Genomic DNA, 18,643 nt, shown 5'->3' on the forward strand with positions numbered 1-18,643 from the left:
GTGCCCTGGGTTCTGTCTCCAGCAGCTAATAAAATCAATGTTAACATCTATTAAAGCTATAAGAACTACATCTGTAAATAATGAGATGCTCTCTTTGGTGCTGGCTATTAGAATAAGTGAATACTGGCTATAGAGAAGAGTTGTAAACATACTTGTACTTACGATTAAACTAAATGTGTTTATTTCAAAGAAAGTGAATAATTTATAGAATTCCCTGGTGCTCAGGCTAATGTACATTTGGAATAGGGGAAAAACGTGTTCAATGAAAACTTTTTACCACAAAATTTGTAAAGGGGAAATTGAAAGGACTGCATGCATTATATAGCTGAGAAGTAAAATTCTAACATTTGCTTGCATTCAAGAATACATAGTATCCCAAGATGCAATAGTGAGCCAGGGACAAAAATATCCCCATGACAGTTAAACTGTTCACAGTTGGACTGAAGAATCCGGTGTACCTTGAGTCCTTTGGAGCCTATACTGTAGTTGTGCAGTGGGAAACAAAACCATAGCATTGTTCAACTGAGAGGCATTTACAATGCAAAAAGACAGCCATGTCACTAAGATTCCATATCATATGCAGCCTCTGTGAGACGGCATCTGAGCCCAGACCTATTGTGAACTCAGATACGTGCCCTCACTTTCTCCAGCCTCATCCTGTTAATCTGTCAAGTGAGGGTCATAGCAATACTTCTAATCCTGTGTGCCCTTTGTAAAGATTCAGTGATCTAACTAACCCCTGTAGCCATTAGAACAATACTGCTAGATATTTAAAGTGTTTGCTTTTACTATTGCTTTTGCAGTTGGTGCATGTAGTATAAACTCCAAAAGGAGATAGGGAAAAGTATGGTGGCTGCTACTGCTGGTCCTTTCACCTTCAGCTTTCTCCCTTGGTGCATTTATAGTGGCTGGATATTTAAGTACATTATACTTATATAATATGTGCACATACATCTTTTTAAAGGATGAGATGTCTTCCATGCCACTCTGAAGCTTGCTTGTTTCTTAATGGTCCACTTGAAGGCATCTCCACATCAGTCCTTTAGGGATATCCTGCTCATCTCAGTGAATGATGCAATGTAGGTCACCAAATACCATGTGTTGAGCAGTACCTTGCTGATGCTCATGAGGATCATTTCCAGTCTTGTTGTCATAAACAATGCCACAAAGTAGCCATGGAAACAGGCATATTCGCACACATGTGCTTCCATCTGTAGGAAGAATGTCACAAGTAGAAGTGATAAATCGAAGACAGAATGGTGCTAACTGTGCCAAAAGACATCCGTTTGTCCTTCAGACAAGAGTCTACTTTGACGAGGTGATTATATTAAAAATAGAAGATATTATTCTATGTCATAATTTTTAGAGAAAACATATTTCAGCTGGCTCAAGGAGTACAGCCAGAGAAGACTGAGGTAGGGAGATCACAAGGCATGTCTTAGCTGAGCGCAGAGTAACCTCAAGACTAGAATGGACCACTTAGTGAGGTCCTGTTTAAAAAAAAAACAAAAACAAAAACAAAAAAAAACTAATAATAACAAAAAAAACAAAGAAAGAAATGATAGATAGATAGATAGATAGATATTTCAGATTTTTTGTGCTAATTTTTTAAAAAGTGTAGCAGTGAAATTGCTGAATTAGCCCAGCAGTGGTGGCATACGTCACCCAGCACTTTAATCCCAGCACTTGGGAGGCAGAGGCAGGCAGATTTCTGAGTTCGAGGCCAGTCTGGTCTACAGAGTGAGTTCCAGAACAGCCAGGGCTATACAGAGAAACTCTGTCTCAAAAACAAAACAAAAAATGAAAGAGAAGAAAGAAAAAGAAAGGAAGAAAGAGAAGGAGGTAAGGAAGGAGGGAGGGGAAGCAAAAAAGGAAAGAAAGAAGAAAAAAGAAAGAAAGAAAAGGGGATAGGGATGAAATTTTGTGTAGAGCCTTTGCTTCACAAGTACAAGGCCTAATATGGAAGAAGAGTAGAAAAGGAGGAGGAGTATGAGGAGGATAAGGAGGGTGAGGAGGACGAGGGGGACAAGGGGGATGAGAAAGACAAGGAGGACAAGGAAAGGAGAATGAATAAGAAGAGAGACATCAGTCAGAATCGGTGGGAGGAGAGGCCCTTAGGCCTGAGGGTGTTCTATGCCCCAGTGTAGGGGAATACCAGGGCAGGAAGACAGGAGTTGGTTGCCTCATTAGAGGCAAGGGGAGGGGGATGGGATAAGGAGTTTCTGAAGGGAAGACCTGGAAAGGGGAAAACATTTGAAATGTAAATGAAGAAAATATCCAATAAAAGGAAAAAAAAAAGAAGAGAGAAGTAGAAAGGAGAGGGCAGAAAAGGAAGAAGAGAAGGAGGAGGAGGAGGAAATAGGAAAAAGTGGCCACGAGGTAGGGAAGGTAAGGTAACTACCTATTGATTATTCAATAGATCCCAGTACAAGATGTATTAAAACTTTTAGAAAGTTTTGTGGCTACTCTTACCATGTTATCCTCTCCAAAGGGACAGAGCTCATGAGTTCCATTTACTGAGCCTAGGTGTCAATCAGACCCCATGTTTGTTCATTATCTGAAAATGTTGTTAAAGTAGAATTCCAGGCAGGAAATCAACAAAAGAATTATTTTCCTCATTTGACAATGGATAACAGATGGGATATATGATTTGGCCAATAACTGATAGTCATATGTGGTATCAGTGGCAGGGAAAGGCCTAGATCCTGGGGATGCTAATCCAGGGTCTGGCCCCTCTGCTGCCTAATTTTGGAATCTTGGAATGAATTCCATCAGAACCAGATGAGGGTTGATAAAGCAAACTGAAACTTAGATAAACAGAATTGTAAAGACTTCCAACTGAGTTGGGGCATGGCCATGGGGGCTGGGGGAGACAGTACAGTTCATAAACCTGTCTATTTAAGTAACATACTGATGAAAGAAATGACATCTTACATACATTATTCCTCATGGAAATTATTTATAATATCAGGAGTTATGTCAGTAATATCAGCATTTCGTGATTCTCTGATAAGAGACACAAAAAATGTATTTTTATGACTCTCATATCTTTACATATAGAAAGCATTTCACTGCCAGAGAGGTTATATGTTCAATTTCCTGGAGATTGAAAGATTATTTTTGAGCAAAAGTCAGTAAAATGAATATAATAGTGCTCTTACATATGTTAGGTTTATTTCATATATAATAACATAAGGATTGTCACCTCAAATTTAAAATTCTTCCATAGAATCTGAATTTCCCCTCATTGAGGTGCAATTTCTCAAAAGGCAATGGGCAGTACCAAATGTTTGCCAAGTCCCTGTTTCGTTATGTCCTATGCAAGTATGACAGATTCTGAGCATCAACTATAATTTAAAAACTCAATTTTAGCCTTAATATTACTAAATATAAATGATGTTGATGAGTCAGATTAGTTTACACAGATACATTCTTATCTGGTGGAATTAAAAAACAAACCTCCAAGGCAATCCCCAGCATCCTTGGCATGAGGCTTAAGAGCAATATTACTAATCAATAACAAGTGAAAGAGGCCACCGCATCATTCAGTTCTCTGTGGTACAGACGTTCCCTATTGAGTATCCTCTATTTGCCTCATACACAAAACACCAAAGTTAAAAGTTGACAAGGAATTCAAATAAAATGAGTCTGCTACAAACTCCACATCATATACATGGAGTGACTAATTGTTTCCCGGCTTGTTTGGCTGTTATCATTAGAGTACATCTCGTTTTACTGTTTTTGTATGTGCTTTTACATGTTTCCCCAGTTTGATATTATCTGTTACAAACAGCCAGCTACTTAGGAGCTGCTTCCACAGTATTTTATAACAAGCCTGGGCGGGCACTTAATGAGCCCATTACAAGGACTACAGGGAGAAGAGGCTTTTGTGAGCCCCTTTCTGCCTGTCCCCTTTTGAGTTTAGGAGGTAGGATAAAGCCATTGAGAGGAGAGCTTAAATGAGCTTTTGCTGGTCGATCCACCTTGAATAGAACTGGTATGGTTCATTTAGAAAGAGAGAGTGGCTTGGAGGGGACCAAGAGGACTCCTGGGAGCATCTCTCAGGGGGTTGCCGAGGAAGCCACCTAAAGCTCCTGAACGAGTCCATTCCAGAATCTGCACAGTTGAAGTTTTTACCTTTCCTCTGGCATAAACTTGGGTAAATAAATTCACAGACTTTGACGTCATCCTGCTTGGGAAAAAAACATAATCTAGCTTATAAAGGCCTTGGGACGTGGCTAGTTAGACTAGAGACAAGGAAGGCTCTGGAAGTTGAGGTCAGACCCACCAGCAATCTAATTCCATTTCTGCTTTTGTCTAGCCCTGTAGCTGAGGAAGTTTCCTAGTAAATCTACTCATGCTTCAGTTTCCCCTACTATAAAATGGGTGTGATGATCCTGTTGCCTGCCAATAACTTGCTATATACAGGTGTCTTACATTTTATACTCAGACCCCGCAAGGACTCCCTAGGGATAGTATCCTTCCTACCTAGAAATGAATAAGCTAAGTAAACCTACTCATCCAAGTGCATGCTGAATAAAATTGGGAGACATCTTACTGTTACACATGTGGCTTCATTTTTAAAAAAAAAAAAAAGAAGTCACAAAATTAACCATTATGATTTATTGCCTAACACTTTATTTGATGTCTTACTTTATTTTCCCTATGAATTTCTCCCACTCACATGATCACTCCAGACAAAACAGGCCGCTAGTCATTTGAATTTTTTAGTTTTCTTACCATGGGGATTTTTGTAACATGAAAGTAATAACTAAGGTTTCTTCCAATATTTTGTAAAAGATTAAACAAGGGTGTTTCAGACTGAGAGTTTTAGCTGTGCATGCACAGACAACTTGTGTTATGGATTGTGTATTTTAAGTTGACTTTGAAAGCCTTTAGAGATTCAGTTATTCTTCAGCCTATGGCAGTCCTACCCATTTGATTCTTAATGTCCCTCATTTATTTATTTACTTATTCTTACCTTTTATTTCCTGAAGGAGTTTGTGTCTTCAGTCCCTGAAACACGAGAATACACTGTGAATCATGGAAAGAAGGCACCATAGGAGCACCATATAGGATAAGAGAATCAGAGACTCCCCTGGGCCAATGGAACCCAGAGCAGGCAGAAGAAAAGAGCCTTCTTCTTGGCTAGTGGCACTAGCTCAGAGACAAGATCCAGCAAAAGGTCTCCAGACTCATTGCTATCTAATACCCTATGTGGGAACCACAGACCCATGGAAGGGGCTTGGATCCTGGCTATGTTAGCTTTCAAGTAGGTCCTGATGACCTGGCTACCCAAGAGCCTTCCCAATGCTGTGTAACATACCAGACTGCCATGGAAACACAAAAGTCAGAGATCCCATTGGCTTGGAAGTATCTGACCAACACACACAGTCAGAAGGGGTCAGATTAAACCAGTAAAAGATAATAAAAGGCAGAGAACAACCTTTACAATCCTTCAACTGTCAATCATAGCCAAATGATTGTCTTTGTAATATGATCTATTTTATGCTGAATTAGAGAACACAAATGGCATCTCCTTGGGAGAATACTGTAACTAGCTGCTTTGGGTTGTTCGGTTGGATTGTGTTGAGTGTTGAGGACTGAGTCTAAGACTTTGCACAGGCTAAGCAAGCGCTCTACCACTGACCTACCTCTCCAGTCCTCTCTTTACTTTTTATTTTGAGCCAGAGCCTCACTAACTTGCCAAAGATAACCTTGAACTCATTCTGTAGTCCAGTTAGACTTGAAGGTTTCAATCCTCCATCCGTAGCTTCCTTTCCAGTGGATGCTCTTTCTAATGTGAGCGTCAGAAGCCACCATATCAGGCATGAAAATCTGGAGATTCAAACATGTGTGTGCTCCCTGCTCACAGTTGCTTCCATTTGGTTCATCTGAGCAGTGGCTTTGTTTTATTTAAATAGAAAACTGAACCAAAGATACACACATGCCTCAAGTAGGATACCCATTTTCCAGTTCACTAGTGGTCCAGCATAAATCTCCATAATCTTTTGACTCCTGCCAACCATGGAAGTGTCTGAGGTTCAGAATCAGGGTATAAAGGCTAACTCTCTTCCAGCCATCCTAACCCCCTGTGCATAAGTCCATCCTCAGTCCACCTTATAACCGTGGGTTTAATGGGAATCTGAACTCAGGTTTATTCCCTTCTCAGTAAATGGAACTGGTGAGGATTATACAAGATTAATATCCTTTATAAACAAAGTAGCTCAGAACCACCACCAGTCTTCCAAACACTCTCTACAGTGTATGTGTTAGTGAGTGTGTGAGTACATGTGAGTGTGTGTGTATGTTTGTATGTGAGAGTGTGTGTTTGTGTGTGTGAGCGTGTGTATTTGAATATGTGTGTGTATATTCACATATGGTACATGATGTGTTTGTAAGTGAGTGTGTGTGTGTGAGTGAGTGTGTGTGTGTATGAGTATGTGTGAGTGTATGTGTGGTATATGGTGTGTTTATGACTGTGGGTGTGGTATATGACACATGGTCTGTGTGTGTATGTGTGAGTATGTATAAGTGTGCATGTGTGTTTGTGTGAGAGGATGCATGTGAGCGTGTGCAAGTGCGTGAGTATGTGTGAGTGTATGTGTGGTATATGGTGTGTTTATGACTGTGGGTGTGGTATATGATACATGGTCTGTGTGTGTATGTGTATGTATGTGTATATGTGTGTTTGTGTGTGAGTATGCATGTGAGCTTGTGCAAGTGCATGTAGTGTGTATGTGTATGTTTGTGTGTGTTAATATGTATGTGAGTGTGTATATATGGTATATGTGTGAGTGTATGTATGTGGAGTATATGATTTATAGTGTGTATGAATGTGTATCTGTGCATATGTGTAGTATGTGTATATGTGTATATGTATGTGTGTGTGGTATATAAGGTGTAGTATGTGGATGGTTTGGTGTGTACATGATGTGTGTGTGTAACGTGTGTGGGACATGTGTTTATGTAGACATTTCTCCCATAACATAAACACAGGGCAACTATGTAGAGACTGGTGAGAAGGAAGGCATGCCTGAGTGGGAGCTCTCCAATGATGCCAATATCACAGCCACCTCACACTCATCAAACCCTAAGTGTGACAGTGAGCAGGCACTACCTGGCATGAGCAGGAATCTCTCAGAGCTGCCACACTGCTGGTCTTGCTGTCCCTGGAAGTCTCATCACCTCAGTCAAACTCAATATTTCAAACTTATGGAGTTGATTCTCTCCTTCCATATTATGTGGGGTCTGGAGATCAAACAAGAGTTACCAGGTTTGTATTGAAAGCACCTTTACCCACTGAGCCATCTTGCCGGCCCTACAGTACATTTTGAACAACTACATGTTTGATCCTAACTTTGTCTTCCAATATGTTTTTTTTTTGCCTCCTCTCTCCTGTTGCCCTCCCTACCTTCCTTCTTCCATGAGAAAAGAGAGGCTTCATTTAGATCTTTTACCAAAGTCATTAAAAAACAAAACAAACAAACCATTGCTGTTAATTATGCCAATAATTGCATGCTAACCACTAGAGCTCAGCCAGGTTCAAGTGCAACCTTTATTGTTTCCTTAGATTTAAAACCATATGTTCGTATTACTCCACCCAGTGTGGTTTGTTACAGGATGTCACTTCCTGTTTCCTAGAGTTAAGTTACATTGTTGCCATCATAAAGGGAACTGGTCCTGTCACTGCTTCACATCAGAGGATACTCATTCCCTCCCAACACAGAAAGCCACCCATGATGACCTCTGGAGCAGAGAGAAATCCATTTCTATGTTCATTCGAGCCGTTGACCTGTCTACTGAGAAGTCCTGCAAGGATGAAAATACCCTAATTACCTAAGTGATTTAATTTTGATAATGTAATAGCAGACCATTAGGTATCAGACCAGATACAAGTGGGATTGGCCCTGCTTCCTGAGCTCTGAATTACTCCTCATTAAGCTATTTCATGCAAACTTTTGTTTTTACTGGGTGTCAGTACAGTATTTTTACATATATATATACATATATATATATATATATATATTTGCACTCCTACTAGACTTTTCATGAGTTGGTGGGGAAGTAGCTATGTGTTTGTTGCACATTTACAGAAGTATGTGGATACGAGTGCCTGTGCCTGCATATGGAGATGCCAGAGCAAAACACTAGGTGTTCTTCTTAATGGCTCTCCAGTTACTAACATGGTTTGTTTTATTTTGTTTTTACAAAATTTATTGCCAGCATTTCTCACTGAACTAGAAATTTACTGCTTAGTCTAGGCAGGCTGGCCATTAGCCAGTGAACTCTCAGCATCTCCTTGTAACTGCCCCCAAACTTGGACTCCAGGTTGGCACAGCCATGCCATAGCCTTTGATGTACGTGTTAAGGATTCAAACTCCTGATGCTTACAGAGCAATGATGCTTACAGAGCAATGGCTCATACCCGCTGAACCCTGTCCCCAACCTTTTGTTGCATTTGTTTGTTTATTTATTAGTTTTTGACTCAGTCCCATCCTGCAGTCCAGACTGCCCTCAAATTCCTGTACCTTCCCAAGCAATAGGGTCGCATACATCCATGTCACCCCCCAGACATTAAAATGTAATGAAATTCTGAGAGACCATTGACTTTCTTTTCTTCTTATACAAACTAATTACAGCAAATACCATCTTTGTATCCTCTCAGAGGGTAGCCGGGGAGCATTGCAGACAGTGCACCCCAGATAATATTGCTTCCGAAGAAAATCCAGAGAGATGTTGAGAATCAGAAGAAAAAAAAAGGTTGATTTTATCATGTTTCACAACTTTCTCTCATGTGTAAAGATTAGTGTTTTAAACTGTACAAAACTCTGTATCCAATTGTTGTCTCGTGTTCTCTTATAGAAATGTAGCAGGTGTAGTGTCCCAGGGCGATGACCTGCTGCTGCAGTTCTAAAACAAGCACTTGAGAGGAATCATCAGATTCTTTTCTCATGGGCTTCATGGAAAAGTAAAGACACTGAAAAGTTGCAAAAGTATATTTCATCAGTTTGATGTCATGAGTAGAAATCAATAAAACAAGACCGATTTCTCTCCAATTAGAACCCAGAATTCCATGTGTTTTGATATTTACTGACAACAGTTGCCAAAGTCCGGCTCTGACACTGACTCAGGAGCTCTCCACTCCCACCCTGCAATGCATCTCTGAGATAGAACCATGGTTGTTTGCAATTGTGCCTCTCAGTTCATTACGAAAGTAATCAGGCACACGTGTTCTCACAATCAGAGGCAAGTGTGTAATGTCCACTGACAAGCACGGGTGTTGCTATTTTGTAGCATTATCTGTACCTAAATTAGAAATTGCCACCAAAGTCAGAGGCACAAGTAGAAGGGAGAAGAGGAAGAGGAGGAGGAGGAAAGGAAGGACAGAGGAAGGAAAGAGAGAGAAGGAAAGATGGAAAAGAGTGAGAGAGGAAGGAAAGGAAGGAAAGATATTAAGAAAAAATTAGAAGGATAGAAGCCTGAAATTTGTGCTGATTTAACCTCTCATTTTGATAAAAGGAACCAGTGATTGGAAGAAAGTAAAGAGTTTCCTCAGGTAACTGTAAGAAATTCCTTCAGAAAATTAGGAAGACCAGGATGGAAGGTGGGGGTGGGGTAAAATAGAAAAAGAGCGGGGAGCCACAGTCTCTAGAGAAAATAAGGCTGCCCTATCAAAATATGCATGTTTTCTTATCAAAGGAAGCCCGACTTGTGTCATTCAAATCAGAACTTCAGGAATGTGGCTAAAGCGATCAATTTCTTTTCACAAATAACAGATGCATGAATGCTTTACACTCCCCTCCCAGAACATTTTTTGCATCCTTAAAAATTACCACCTTAGTGTCTGAAATACCCTGCCTCCCCAGAGATGCCTTGGGGTCTGGGGGAAGCACTTCAAGTCCCACACCATGCTTTCCTGAGAAACACGGTGTTGCTGAAGTATAAACAGAGAGCGCTCTTTCTTTGACCCACTCTGCAGCGTGATGGGGTAGTGTTGTTAGTTTATGTGAGGGAAAATAGCATAGGCTTTCTGAAAAAAAGTGGAATTGGATTAAGGCCTTTGTGCACGCCTCAATGCTGAGGGGAATTAGCAAGGGTTGTAGGCACTTAAAGGGGCCCTCATGCCGAAGCTTATCCCAGATTTTGCACAATAAACATTTGAATATCAACAGTGTTTTGCAACTTGCAGCACTAATGTATAAACTTCTCTCTTTTGAAACTCTCAAATCCTTCCAAATGTCTGTAACACTCGCTACATAAACATATAGAAGCTAGAGTAGAAAAACACCTACTCAATGGTGTAAGTCTGCTTTTTAAAAGATCTTTCTCCCTTTCTATCTCCAGGATCTAGAATGTTTTATAATGGCTGGCTGGTTTAAGGACTTTAGATGCTCTATTTAATTTTAATCATTCAACTTGCTCTCAGGCTTTGCATTCTGATATGGGGGAGGGGAGTGTCTCAGGCCTGGACAAGGATACGTGACTGAGTTCAGAACTGTTTGAGCCCAGATTTTTATGGTTGGATTTTTTTTTTTTTTTGAACTTCAGAATCCTAAAGTATCTTTTGTTTTAAAAGGGATCCTTGTGATGATTTCAAAGAACAATCCACCTTGGGAAAAAAAGGCTATGTTGTAGCTCACTTACTACCTTTTTGGGGAATCAGAAGAAGAAAGCCAATTCCCACCCAGAAAACCTAATCTGATACCCTGCCGCCTGGCTCAAGGCAGTAGGCTGAGGTTTGTAGCAAGGACATCCAACATCAAACAATTATTTCATGTTCTTGACATTAAGCAACTTCTATTTTTCCTCTTTTCGAATCCTAAACTCTGAAAAGCGTATCAACATGTTGCAGAGCAGGGAGAAGACGGGTTGGTAGGGAAGGAGGAAGGGAGGGGTAAAGAGAGAGAGAGAGAGAGAGAGATAGATAGAGAGAGAGAGAGAGAGAGAGAGAGAGAGAGAGAGATTTTCCCACTCTTCCCAAATCCATCAGGAGGCAGGCTTGGTATTTTGTTTTCTGAACACAGAATCTCTCTAAAGGCAATAAATACCCTGTGTGTAAGCCATGCCTTGGTATCATTTCATAAGGTTTGGGTCTCAGTTGCAACACCAAACACATTTCATCAAAATCTCTGCAGTTTAAGAAACTTGATGAATAAACAGATCCCTCCTTCCTTCCCAGCAGGTAGAGAGGAATCCTAAGAAGGCAGCCTGGTGCTAATGTAGTCCACCCAATTGAGAAATTTACTGGGAAAATATATCTAGAGTGACCCAAAGGAGTAATGAAACACTTGTTTGAAATTATTATTTTTTTTTTTTGGTAACTGTGCTCATTTCATGCCTGAAAAGACGTTGGTAAAAATCCAATTGCACTGGGGGCCAGTTGGGGATGGTGCAGGATGAAGACATCACTGTCCGCAGCAGCTCAGGCGCTTGTGGAAGCACTTTGCCTATTGAATTTGATACAATGACGTGTAGATGAATAAAGTTATCTCCAGTTCTGAATAGGATGGTGTCAGTGGGAGGGTAAGAAGGGGGAAACTTGCAATCTGAAAAGAATTCTTTTTTCTCTCTCTCTCTTTTTCAAAAAAAAAAAAAAAACTTGAAGGTCAGGATCCAGCTGCTGGGCAAGAGGAGAATACAACAAAATGCTGGACGGGCCCAAATAAAGAGGACTATGGACACCAGAAACACATATTGCAAAAGTTGCTTGCTTCAAGTAACTAAGGTATTAACATCTATTTCTATAGGCAAAGAGCTATTTTCTCCCGTTAAAATGCCTTAGACTCTGATGAAAAACATAGGAATAACAAGAGCATCCGTAAAAATCACAGCTTTTAATGAAACAGAGGAAACAGGCCATCAAAGGTAGGAGAAAAGAAGAAATTCTAATGATTATGGCTTAATTCTAATAGATTATAATTATTATGATTGGTACGAGCCAGCTTCTGACTGACATTCCATTTTCCCCCCATTTAAGCTTTCATTTAAAGGGTGGGGGTGGGTGAATGGGGGGAACTAACAGCCATTAATTATTCTGCAGGATCTCCTGCTTAACTCCATACAAGGCCTTTAATCAGATAGAGTAAAGAGATAAAACCTTTCAATGTGAGTCTTCAGAGTCCCACTTTTCCCAGCCAGTTCGCTCTCCATCCGTTTGGAAAGTTAACGTTTTGATTTCTGGCCATCCTAGTTTCTAGGACTGGCGGGGGGTCAGATGAGGAGTAACTCAAAGGTGGGAGAATTGATGATGAATTGGCTTGATCTGCTAATAAATGTTTATTACCAATTCTCACTGCTATTGATTCCTTTGACATTTAAAAAAAAAATGTGCTGGCATTTCCCTGGAGCCACAGGGATCCCTGCACACTTCTTTTGATCAGAAGTTGTGCCTCTGTACTCTGCTGTGGCTTTAGAAGACAGAATGAGAAAAGGGGAAATGAAGGTACGATATTGGAAGTCCATCCTATAAGTAGGGGGGGAAAGACTCCTCCTGCCATATGCTACAGCGGTTTGCTTTTGTTTTGTTTTGTTTTGTTTTGCTATGCAGATGCATCTGTAGAAAGTCATCTCAAAAGTTCAAACTCTGAGTTGACGTCCATTTATTGTTAACTTCATGCTAAGGTGTTTTTAACTGGCCTTCCTACCAGGTTACCATTAGGATTGGAGGCAGGCTCCCTGAAGGATTTATTTTGAATATTGCACAGTGGTGAGTTAGTTGACCATGATCTTGCCAACTTACAAAAGGGAGAGATGGGCGAACATTTTATTCCCTTGCATTTTTGACCTGAGAATTTTATGAGTCCAGGATGAACATTTGAACTTAATCATTGTAAACATGATTGTATGTTAGAAGGATATCAGTATGAAATTTCGCTGAATGTTTGTCACATAGGCAAACTCATCTTGCCAAGGGGAAAGCCAGTTAACCTTGATTTAAAACCATGAAACACTAATAACAATGGAGAAAAACTAAATTAACACACTTTCTTATATAACATGATAGCTATTTAAATTTTAATAAAGTCGCTTATCTGCATGCCTTTCCCCCCCCTATCTTGGAAAGACAAGTCTGGAGATAATCAATAGATTGAGCATGTCATGCTATAGGGTGGCCCAACATTTTAATACATCAGTCTTTTTGTACTTCAACTGGAAAAAAATGGGGATGAGTTTCTTCAACACACATATGTTGCTATGAGATTATTGACACACTATTGTGCGGGTGACAGAGGTAAAGAAATTCAGAATGTGAAATTGCTAAGGTTTCTTTAAAAATGTCTTTGCAGAAATGATAGTTTCTCTTGTGTGGTCCTCCATGCTGCAGTGAACAGCTCTGTGGCCGCAGTTGTTAAAAGGAGGATCGGTGGCATGCTGTGTGTATAATGTAACTCTTACCAACGACTTGCAGAGATTAGGAGGCTGGCAGAAAGATGTCAATGGAGGTTTAAGGGCTCTGCTTTCTGAAGTTGTTGGGAGTTAATAATTAATGAATATCTTTCTTTGATGGCTCTTTTATATTTGGATTTGGCTGCCCGAAAATCAAACACAAAAAAAAACTTGATTTTGCTTGTCATTAATTTTGACTTTATTTAAGAAAATTGTGTGTGTGTGTGTGTGTGTGTGTGTGTGTGTGTGTGTGTGTGTGCATTTTAGCATCATAGTCCTTTTTGCTTGGCCTTGGTTTAATATGGAGATGAAATCCTTGATGAAGAAAACTGTTTGAATGTATCAGGGTTGGCACAGTGGTGGTGTGTGTGTGTGTGTGTTGTTTTTTTTTAACAGTTAGTACGTTTTAAGCAGTTTTCAAGTCTTTCAGATGGGATGGATCCAAATAACCACTTGATACAATATGTTCACAGAGGAGTTCCTTGCCTCACACTGTGTAATAATTTATTCTGAGTTCCTTTAGCATATGACACTTAGGCTGATATTTTATTCTATGCTGCATTTTAAAGGCGAGGGGGAGAGTTACATAATCACCTATAATAAGCAAATGTTAAATGCATTTCTGTCTATATGCTAGTCTCGTCAGCTAATAGACAACATTTTGACCAAGCAAGTAGAAAACATATTAATTGAGAAAAATTAAGTTTTGAAAAATATCCAGCCTTGAAGATGTTCAGATAAATTGTTGCCATAGGATACATGTAATTTATCACAATCTTTATTTGTACCAAATCCATTATGCCTCCAAGCATTGATCTTAGCACTAAGACAGCGAATGTACCACGTTATCAGCATTGGGTAATACTTCATTAGGATCACACTTAAAGTCATTTCAAATGTCTTTTTTTATGCCAAAACAATTCCTGTTGACTCATTTCCAATTTCTAATTATATGAATAATTATTTCTGAATCCCACAGTTCTCGTAAGTAGCATCTATTTTAATAACTGCAATTGATACTTCCATCAGTTAATATACTGTCTTGCCTCAGCAAATAATCAAACATCTGCTGGTTGTGTTTGCTGTCACTGAGTAAATGATTTTATTTAAGAGAAATCATGTAAATTAAAGAGGAAGACTGACTATGCAATTTACCATTTTCATTAGCAGAAGCTCGTCATTTCCCGTAAGAACTCCCTCACCTGAAGGAAAGTGGCCTTCCCTTCACTCACTTCCTTAATGAGCTTAGGGAATAGAATTTGATTCTGGAAAAATAATATAAAGATAAATACTATTTGAGTATAGATATTCTTTGCTATTCTGTTGATATTTGATTAATGACCAGCACAGATGATCTTTAGTGTATCATGCTGCTGTGTGTGTTTTGCTTCTTCGGAACTATGGGCTTAGAAATTAATAACTGCTTCCTGAATGTCACTACTACGGAAGTGGAGTACATGCTTCTAAAGCTTTGCTTAGAGGGGTTTTTTTTGGTTCTTTGTTGTTGTTTACTTTTTTGGGGGATTTTTGTTGTTTGTGTGCTTACTTACTTGCTTGAAACCATGTATGAGTCTTTTTGTTTGTTTGTTTGGGTTTTTTTTTTCTTGGTCTCGATACCTATTAATAGACACAGATGACATCCATTTAGAGAAAAAAACGGAAGGCTCCCTGCTCATTCCAACTCCCAATGCTATCAGTGATCTCCTGTAATTGATAAGGGCATTTCTTCCTTGTTTCTGTCTGACAGATGTCAAACGCAGAAGCTGCTGACCTAGTGGGGCATAATATACTTGTTCATGTCCTTACCTGTTTTCACAGAACAAGCTAGAAAAGAAACCTGTCTGCCTGGGTATGTGATTAGTGCTTAGGTTGGACTTGACAATACCTCAGGATGATGTATTAAAGCGATAAGGGATGAAAACAACAACAGATAATAAAAGTTCCGAACCAAAATGCTAACAGGTAACAAGATCATGAACACAAAGAGGGCAGAGAGAAATAGGAAAAGAATATTTTAATCAGTGTAGTAAATAATACTGCTTTAGGAATACACACTTCCATTTAAAAGTGGGGGCTGGGGGAGGCATGTTAAAGATTTTTAAAGAAAAAAAATGTTGTTTTCTCACAATACAACAAAATCAAGTTCACATATTTAATATGGAAATGCGTCTTAGAGCCTAGTGACACTTGTTGCAAAGATTTTCTTTGGACAATTTCTCACACACTAAAATACAGATCTGTATCCTTGTAGGGATAATTATATAAGTTCAGTCTTGCCTAAATGACTATGGCCCTGCTTTACGATTGGTTCAGGATGTCCAAAATTGAAGCCATTTAGAGTACCTTATTCAAAAAGGAACAAAGGGAAGAGCACTACCATAAAGAGAGAGACATTTGGTCATCTTTGATTTAATTCCTTTGAAGTTCCTCCTTTAACTAAAAATAGAAATTACCCTCCTCGCTGTTTTTGTCAAGATCCCTTAATTTATTCCATTGTAATTTTCCAAATTATCATACATTTTGAAGGCTAGAGGAAAAATTATTTAACAGAAATGTTTGCCATTTTAGAATTATTCAAGGAAGAAATCCTGAATTTAGTAGCATGTGTGGCTTCTAAAGGAGACAGTGAGGGACTGAAAGGGATGTGTTACCTGGTTTGTCTATTTCTAAACTTGAGAAAACCTCCATAACATGCACCATTCTTTCTGCTATTGATGATAACTGAACTTAAAATGTATGGTCCTCTTTAGAATGTACAGCCTTTATGTTGATCAGACCAAACTCCAAATCTGCACCTCATTTTCCTTAATCATAAATGCACATTCGGACTGGCAGAATCTACATGGAGAATAAACATCTCTTGCAAAGTGTGACCTCTCTGCCACAGCCACTGTATTATCTTTCGACTTGGATGAGATTAAATATTGTTTTTCTTAAATCGATTTTATGTGTTCCTGCTGTTTTTCCTGTGTCCTTCGCTTTGTACTCTGGTTATGTTACCCTGGGCTCCGAGGAAGTCCACCACTGCAATATTAGAACATGGAAAAAACCTCCGCCATTGTCCCAATGTAATAGATATTGTTTTAGAATATTTGTCCTTGAATTTAAAATAAAAGACATGCTAATAAGTGCCCCTATTCAACATTTTACTCTCCTACACTAAGAAGCTTGTTTTCATTTGATGAAAACTATTAATGCTAAAACAAAAATTGTTTTGAATTCATTTATAAGGGATATGCACCTACCTCTTTAGTTAAAATCAGTGATCCATTAAGGCTTTTCTAGCTTTTTTCCAAGCCCTGAGCATACTGACTATTTAAGTATGAAAGAGCATGAAGGTGGGGGGTAGGTTTAGCTAAATAAAAGATTGCTTGATATCTTGGGGTTCTTTGAAGAGTTTTATAGGCTTAGAGTTCACAGTTTGAATGAAGGACATTTTTTTTTAAACTTTTCTATATGGAAGTTTGTTAACCTGCATTTCAATTATTGAATAATTAATTAATTATACTAATTGCCACAGTGAAAAATTCCATGATGAGCAACTGAAGCTGCAGTCATAAATTGAAGTTTATAGATGTAATGTGGCAATAAAATTGTCTTGGGTATCAGCAGTTTTTAATCTGGAGCATATAGTGTTTACTTATTAGAGAGACTCTGAAGATATTCTAGAACCTTAGCTTTGTAGTTTATAAAACTGGTATTTGAATGCTAAATCTGTTTAATTATTTTATGTGACAACAAAAACAAAAATCACGAGTTATTTATCAGTTGTGCTGCTTTGGCTTTGAAAATTTGCAAATATTGACAAACAAGGAAAATAAACGCCTTTATACATGAAATATATTCTCGTAGACAAAATAACGATGTTTATGTAGTTAAAAATCTAAACTAAAGAGCAAAGAACGATATGTATTTCAAAATATGAAAATTCATCTTTAGGAAATTTTGCTTTTAAAAAATGTATTTAAGACAATATGTTCTTGAAATTCTCTACACTGAGAGAAGAAAATTCATTTTCATTAAATGTTTACTGCCAGTTTTAAAACAAAAACTCTTGCAGTTTATTCATCTTGAAATACTTAAATAAGCCTTAGAACACAATAACAACTAATATGAAATACTTCTCCTGACAAGAATAAACAGAATCAAACCGAGTACACATGAGCCAATATTGACACAAACCACTGAGAGAAAATGCTCTTTCAGTCAGCTCAGCCTTACCCGCCTAGCAAAATTCTCGGCTCCAGTACTGGATTCCAAGAGTAAACAAGATTAAGTCACCAAACTTTTTCCTGCTTTATTTATTACCTGGGATATTAACTTAGAATTTTAATACAATTATTCCTTTGAAAAGTGCCTTGAAATTTTTGTTACTGTCCAAGCGTGGTTTGTCTGTATCAATGGTGTGAAGCATAGAAATAGGTGAAACAAATAAAATTGAGTGAACTAGTAAGTTACTCAAATTGTTGGCTTCCTTCTAATTGAGTGGATCTGAACAATCTTAGATTACTTTTGTTGTACTTTTGTTATTTATTATGGGCCATAGGAACTGAAGTTTCATTGTAATTTTCTGAAGCAGAGCACATTGTGCAATCACAAATTTTATAAAGTAGCGAATTAAAAAATCAAAATGTAGCCCATAAATTGTCATTTGAAGTTCACTTCTGGATATTGCCTTTCAAAAATGACTTTTACATAGAGAAATGTGAAACAATTTCTAAAAGATTACAAATTGTCTTCATAAAATATTACAAATTGCCTCCCCATTCCTATATGTATTACAGTTAAATCTTATTACAAAGTATAGTTACAGAGACTTTTTATAAACTATAATAGAAAAATGCATAATCACACTTTAAATCTCTAATTTGATAGTCTATGAAAAATGTGAGATCTGAATGAAATTATTTTTACTTTATTGCAGCATAGCTTGTGACCAAATGGAAGCATGTTTAAACGGGGGTAAAAATCAGCACTATCTAAAAATTAAAACTTATTTAAAATTATATTTTCAAGGAGAAAATAAAACTATATTAAGGCCAATATTGTTTTTTCAGACTACAATAGTTTACTTGGATGCTACCAAAACAATCATTAAAGTCTCCTCACTTGCTTTGATTAAATCAATTTTGATAAAATTGCTCAGTTGACAAAATCTTAGACTTTTAAAATTATGAAACACAATATTGCACATTCTATTTTGGTTGTTATGCAACTTTTTGAAGAGTACTTAAAGTTAAACAGATATTAGTGC

The 18,643-nt window shown here is 38.2% G+C and overlaps 2 long non-coding RNA genes across 3 annotated transcripts; one reads left to right on the forward strand and one right to left on the reverse strand.

Annotated features, from left to right (window-relative positions):
- Window positions 1–1,056: 1,056 nt before the first annotated feature.
- On the reverse strand, window positions 1,057–7,210 carry LOC116102382. The gene is made up of 3 exons (XR_004123123.1): window positions 7,121–7,210; window positions 4,982–5,016; window positions 1,057–1,211 (listed from the first exon to the last, which is right to left on the reverse strand). It is a non-coding gene; the product is annotated as an uncharacterized LOC116102382 (long non-coding RNA).
- Window positions 7,211–7,713: 503 nt separating this feature from the next.
- On the forward strand, window positions 7,714–11,693 carry LOC116102380. 2 transcript variants are annotated; one of them, XR_004123118.1, is made up of 3 exons: window positions 7,714–7,843; window positions 10,580–10,739; window positions 11,609–11,693. It is a non-coding gene; the product is annotated as an uncharacterized LOC116102380 (long non-coding RNA). The 2 variants fall into 2 exon arrangements; XR_004123119.1 differs by lacking the exon at window positions 10,580–10,739.
- The last annotated feature ends 6,950 nt before the right edge of the window (window positions 11,694–18,643 follow it).

Source organism: Mastomys coucha, unplaced genomic scaffold (assembly GCF_008632895.1).
Source record: "Mastomys coucha isolate ucsf_1 unplaced genomic scaffold, UCSF_Mcou_1 pScaffold21, whole genome shotgun sequence".
In the NCBI taxonomy this organism is placed as follows: Eukaryota; Metazoa; Chordata; class Mammalia; order Rodentia; family Muridae; genus Mastomys; species Mastomys coucha.